Source organism: Mytilus galloprovincialis, chromosome 2, assembly GCF_965363235.1.
Source record: "Mytilus galloprovincialis chromosome 2, xbMytGall1.hap1.1, whole genome shotgun sequence".
Lineage (NCBI taxonomy): Eukaryota > Metazoa > Mollusca > Bivalvia > Mytilida > Mytilidae > Mytilus > Mytilus galloprovincialis.
This window is the reverse complement of record NC_134839.1, coordinates 41,812,431-41,818,707: the sequence shown is the minus strand read 5'-3', so window position 1 is coordinate 41,818,707 and position 6,277 is coordinate 41,812,431. Positions and strand designations below refer to the sequence as shown.

Here is a 6,277-nt window from a genome sequence, read left to right as displayed (position 1 = left end):
ACCTGTAACTTGGCATTGCACAAGGTCATGTTTTTTTCTGGCTGTTTATGACGTCTTTACACTAAATCCATTGGATGTTGGATGTGTACGGATTGATAGTTTAGTCTTAGTTGCATGATTTTATTTATTAGTTGTTAGTGGCTTTGAACTAGCTGTCAGATAACTGCGAGTACTCTCAGATCTGTTCATTGTGTCTTTTTGTGTCGGGATGTATAAGTACCGGGCCACGTCCACTTGTATTTTTGTCCATCTGATGAGGTAAGCCTTTTTCAACTGATTTTTATAGTTCGTTCTTATGTTGTACTGTTATACCACTGTCCCAGGTTAGGGGGAGGGTTGGGATCCCGCTAACATGTTTAACCCCGCCACATTATTTATGTATGTGCCTGTCCCAAGTCAAGAGCCTGTAATTCAGTGGTTGTCGTTTGTTTATGTGTTACATATTTGTTTTTCGTTCATTTTTTTTACCTAAATAAGGCCGTTAGTTTTCTCGTTTGAATTGTTTTACATTGTCTTATCGTTGCCTTTATAGCTGACTATGCGGTATGGGCTTTGCTCATTGTTGAAGACCGTACGGTGAACTATAGTTTTTAATGTCTGTGTCATTTTGGTCTTTTGTGGATAGTTGTCTCATTGGCAATCATACCACATCTTCTTTTTTATATTAGAAGGTGTACGGAAAAAGTTGGATGATGTTTACTGTCTACACTAAGGACTCTATTAGCACAAAAACCAAGGAACGATAACAGTGTCCCCGGAACTCGTAAGTCTAATTATGTTTTGTTCAAATCATTGATATTTCAAATTTTTCTGACATAATACATGTTATAGTACATTATTACGCTTGTCGAATCTAAATCCATTTTGATGTAAGTTTGCATAAGTAAATGTTAATTTTATTCGTGATCATTTTAAGGGTAAAAAAAACCCGTCCTTTTCAAGACAAGTATGTACAGCTGTTGCACCTTATTATTCAGAATTATATGTAATTTTATATTTTAGACAACAGTACTAGTGGTAGAAATGAACGTTTATTTGTTGTTGGGACTTGTCGCTTATATAAAGGTATTTTAAGTATTGATAGGTAAATTTCTTCCAGAATCGCATGCATTTTAATTGAAAGATTCAATGTTGTTTACCTATTTGCTCGTTTGTGCTTTTGGGTCCGGTTGTCGTCTCTGTGGAACATTCCCCAATTCAATTCTCAATAACATTTATTATATGAAAAATAATATTTGTATTTGATTTCTATATAATCATTTATTTGGGTACAATTATGCATTTAATTCATATCAATATCATTTTATAAACGATAAACAATGAACAATTTAGATCTTTTAAAACATTTTCCTACGTAGTCGTCATCAGCAGCAGCAGAAGAAGCAAAAGCAGAACCTTATTCACTATGATGATTATTTTTGTTATTAGGTGAACTGTCAAGACCTAGGCACTTGTCCTACATTTGACATTATAACAACATGTGTTATCGATTTTGCTTTCCATTGTAATGACCAAGACCAATGCCCATATGGTACGTTTTAAGTTATTAAATAGATTTGTATAAAAAAAACTTTTAACTCCATACTATCTGTATTAAAGACAAATTAATATGTTGCTACGTGACTAAACAAATTGCAAAAAATAACGATGATACTCTTGATGTAATAGCAAGTTTTCTTTATGTTGTGCTATTCAGATTGTATTTAAGAAAACTAAAATCAGTGAAAGAGGATCTTCTCGACATTGAGCTTTTTGTATAATTCTTGATGAAAATTTAACTTTTAAGTAGAAATATGCAAATCAATTAGTCTAAAAACTACCTAGTTTCATATGGATTTAGTTCAAGTATGGAAAAGCATTTCCAAAAAAAAACTTGTAGTACCTTTAACATAATAAATATTAAATTTTATTGTATAGCAATATAATATTTCGCACAGAAAGTAACCAAAAGTTAGCGTGCAATAAATTCTAATATTGCACTAGTGCAATAAATCTTCAAAATGTATGACGTCATCAACGACCAAATCTTAGTTTAAAGCAATTTTTACTTTTAAAAATTATATTGCTATACAATGAAAGGGTTATTGCATGAATATTGGGGAATATTGTCCTTCGTAGAACATATATTGCACTCGCATGCTCGTGCAATATAAAATTCTACTCGGGACAATATTCCCCAATATTCATGCAATAACCCTATAGTATTAAATGTCCGGAAAATTTTCCTAAAAGAATATAACATTGCTCTGATAACTTGTGTAACTAATTGAAAAATCTGTATTTGAATATGTTTGATACTGCATATGTGTAAAATATTAATATGGTTTTTTTTTTCGTAATTTGAAAACATAAATTCTTAAATATATATACTGACATGTCTGTCGAACTATATTATATACTTATTACATTTTAACAATTAAATTTATATAAATACATAAATCAGAAGCTTTGTTAATTAACTACACATTAAGTCACATAGATGTAAAGACATGTACTTTTCATTTAGGATATCGATGCTGTCCTTATGGCTGCAATAAACGATGTGTAGCAGTTACAGTTAATGGAAAACACTTAGGTTTGTTTCTTTAAAACCAACATACATGTAAAAGTTCATTATATATCATTTTATTTTATTTTTGTATAAAAAAGCAATATTTTCATGTGTTGTGGTGACAATGTGAAATACAAGTAAATTCGTTTAAAATCAAACGGAAAGCTTGATATAACTCCTTACGTCGAGGTTGTAGCATACAAAGTTGTTATAAATCTTATAGGGTTGTAAAACGTTTATCGTACGCACTTTAAAAATATGAAGAGCTGCGCTTCTAATTTCTATTCATTGATTTTCGAGGACACAATGTTCCAAATTCCAAAACATAATACGGACAAAAGGTAAGTCTCGAGGAATCAGACTTACATTTGAGTGGAATAAATTTCCTTTTTACTGGTTGACAGTGTTAAAGCTTGAAAAAATTTCTTCATTCCTCTCGCAATGAGAAATCATATTTAATATAACAAGTTGTATGTATTACTTATCACATTTTAAAACTGGTTATGTTCAAAGAACCGTTAAATCATTTTTTTCTCTACCGAACAAATATTTTTTTTTTTGTATAATTTCTTAATAACAATCCAATCATTTTTAAACTAACGTAAACGAATCATATATGTGCAAATTTTCTTTAAACCTATATAAACAAAATGCATGAAAAACGGTCATGCAGTGCTATATAAATTTATATAAGATAAGGACCTACAACGACATTACTTTTAAACAATAAATGTATACATTGTTTTATTTAAGATATGTGTCTCCTATTATGGACAGTTTCAAAAATTTGATCTCAGCTTTTCCATCCGTGTCACTTTACCATTTTTGTCAATGAATGCTACATGGTATAGAACTACATAAATTCCTGAATCAAACTATATCGATTCTTTACGAAGATGATGGTCGACTTTCAAAACACCACAGTGCTACACAGGTCCTGACATGTAAATAGTATTGATTGTTTAGTTACGTAATGCAGCAAGTATTTAAAATGTGAATATTTTAAGCTTATTTATTAAATTAATCGGATATAACATGTTAATGTGTTTACTAAAATGTTCAAATAAATAAGTTCTGTTATGACATTTTTATAAACTGCTTAGTTTATATGTAGTTGTGATATACTGCTTTAAGAAACATAATATTTATAATCAGATTTACATAAATATCTACGTCGTACGTGGAATAACGTCAGAAAAATAGTTGACAGTTTACTTAAGTACCAACTGCTAGTCAATGAAGGTATATTTGTTACTGAACAAAAACTATCAACAGTATTTTCAAATGGCCTTTTAATTTGGTTTTAGTTTCTAGAAATATTTTTATTTCACACTGTTTCATTCTTTTTCAAATAAAATGACTGATGCTTTATTTTATGTATGTAAGAAAAAAGTCCATATCCTGATTCAATTTTTAAAAGTAAAGCCAAAAAACAAAAATACTGTTGCTCTTATTTAATATTTTAAATTCTGCTTATTATTCACATTTTTATCTTGTACTATGGCAACCAATCAGAACTTACAATTCGAAACAAAATTATAACAAGAATCATTGAAGAGTTAGACATTTTTATATTCTTTATGAAAATATGTTATAAATGTTGAAAATCTGACATCTCATAATTGGTCTCTCAAAAAAATATTGGAAGTTGTGAAGAACATTTTTGTAGTTTCAGTTTAGTATCATGAGATATTCATAAACGAGTCTTTGAAATACAGCAAATCTCAGACTTTCAATACAAAGCAGTCTCATTTCATGATAGATGTCGATCTTAAAGATCGATAGTTTTAATGTTAAATTTAAGCCTGGTATGCTATTTTGGTGTGTTTTACAGGTTCTTGTCAGTCTGTAATTGGTGGAGATGGAAATACATGTACAGAAGATAGAAGTTGTGAAGGACACGAAAAGTGTTGTAATGGAAGATGCCAAACAGTCCGGCAACAAATTGTTAGGGTTCTTTTTCCGGTCGTAAATTAATTCGAATTGATTGTTTTTAATTATGGTAATATCTTTAAGGAAATCTTTCTAAAATTGAATAATATCTCTTTTTAGTGAAATAAAAAAATATCAATTGAGTTTGTTTTAATTCGTAAATATAACTCAACATGCAGACGTCTTATACGTTCACGTATTTCACATCCAATCTTTTATTGCAATATTCTTTACAAAAATGTCATTATTCACCTCAAAAGCTAACAAAACCTTTAAATAGACTTATCAAGAAGGGATATAGTTATGATACTGTTGTCAGGTCATTAAAGATTGCATATTTTGGCATTAATTTGCATCGGAATTAAACACATTTAGTATAAAACCAGTTGTTGGCATAACACGTGGTATAATACGAAACCCCTTACAGGAGGGATTGTGCCTGATATTCCTATGATGAAGACATAATCTTTCAATCAGTTAAATTGAGGTCTGGAGCTGGCATGTCAGTAACTGCTAGTAGTCTGTTGTTATTTATGTATTATTGTCATTTTGTTAATTTTTAATTTGTTTCGTATTCTGACAACGGACTCGGACTTCTCTAAAACTGAGTTTTACTGTGCGTATTAGTGCGTTTGTTTTTTCTACATTGGCTAGAGGTATAGTGGGAGGGTTGAGATCTCAAAATGTTTAACCCCGCTGCAATTTTGCACCTGTACTAAGTCAGGAGCCTCTGGCCTTTGTTAGTCTTGTAAGATTTTTTAATTTTAGCTTCTTGTGTATAATTCGGAGTTTAGTATGACTTCCATTATCACTGAACTAGTAAACATATTTGTTTAGGGACCAGCTGTGGGACGCCTCCGGGTGCGGGATTTTCTCGCTACATTGGTGGCCTTCAGCTGTTGTCTGCTCTATGATCGGGTTGTTGTCGCTTTGACTCATTCCCCAATTCCTTTCTCAATTTTTTTTATTTGATATACAGTGGTAAGTTTGATGAAAAAGAATTGTACAAAATCAAATGACATATAAATAAAAAAAAGTAAGGAACTTTAAATTATAGGATTACGCACATTTTCTGTAGATGTGTACACATCAATAACATCTACACGAAATGTGTTTAATCCTTATATTTATCATAAAATCAAGGAATGAACCAAATGCACAATTGACATGTCGTAACTAAGGAGATTGAGAGCCGTGGTGTAGTGTTTAGAGCAACACAAAGGTTCCTATTCGATTCCCGTTCCGGGATGAAAATTTCAGGGACTGAATTCTTGGTCTCTCTTGACACCATTTACAAGTATGGTCTTGAGGAAACGATGATAGTTCGTCGGAAGGGGACGATAACTGGCTCACCCGTGTTAAGAGAGAGACATATCTCTTGAACGTTAAATACACCCTTGTTGATTTCGAAAAAAGAGCAGGATAATGCCGCTATAAGCAGGACTCGCACCTGCAAAGTGGGAAGGGATTAATATAAGTTGCAAAACTTGTTTTCAAATCCACTATAAATAAATATGTTAAAATTAACTAAGGAGATCTAAGGAGATAGCCCACATATTAACTTTCTAAAATCCATAAATGTAATAATATCTAACATGATACCTAAAAATCTTATTTTGACTAGATTTTATCCAGATTTGAAGCGTATTCTTTCGCTTGAAAGATTTCATTCGTACATATGACGTCGTGTCTCGACATAACGTAAATTTGCTAAATCATTCATGAAATAGCGCTGAATTTTTATAAATTTTAATTTTATACATTTTCAAAGCCTTAATGCACTATTTCGTTTTT

General features: G+C 31.0%; 1 long non-coding RNA gene across 1 annotated transcript; it reads left to right on the top strand.

Moving 5' to 3' along the window:
* On the top strand, window positions 1-4,626 carry LOC143062249 (uncharacterized). Its single transcript, XR_012974636.1, has 5 exons — window positions 1-763; window positions 1,003-1,065; window positions 1,429-1,531; window positions 2,507-2,575; window positions 4,386-4,626. It is a non-coding gene; the product is annotated as an uncharacterized LOC143062249 (long non-coding RNA).
* Window positions 4,627-6,277: the final 1,651 nt, after the last annotated feature.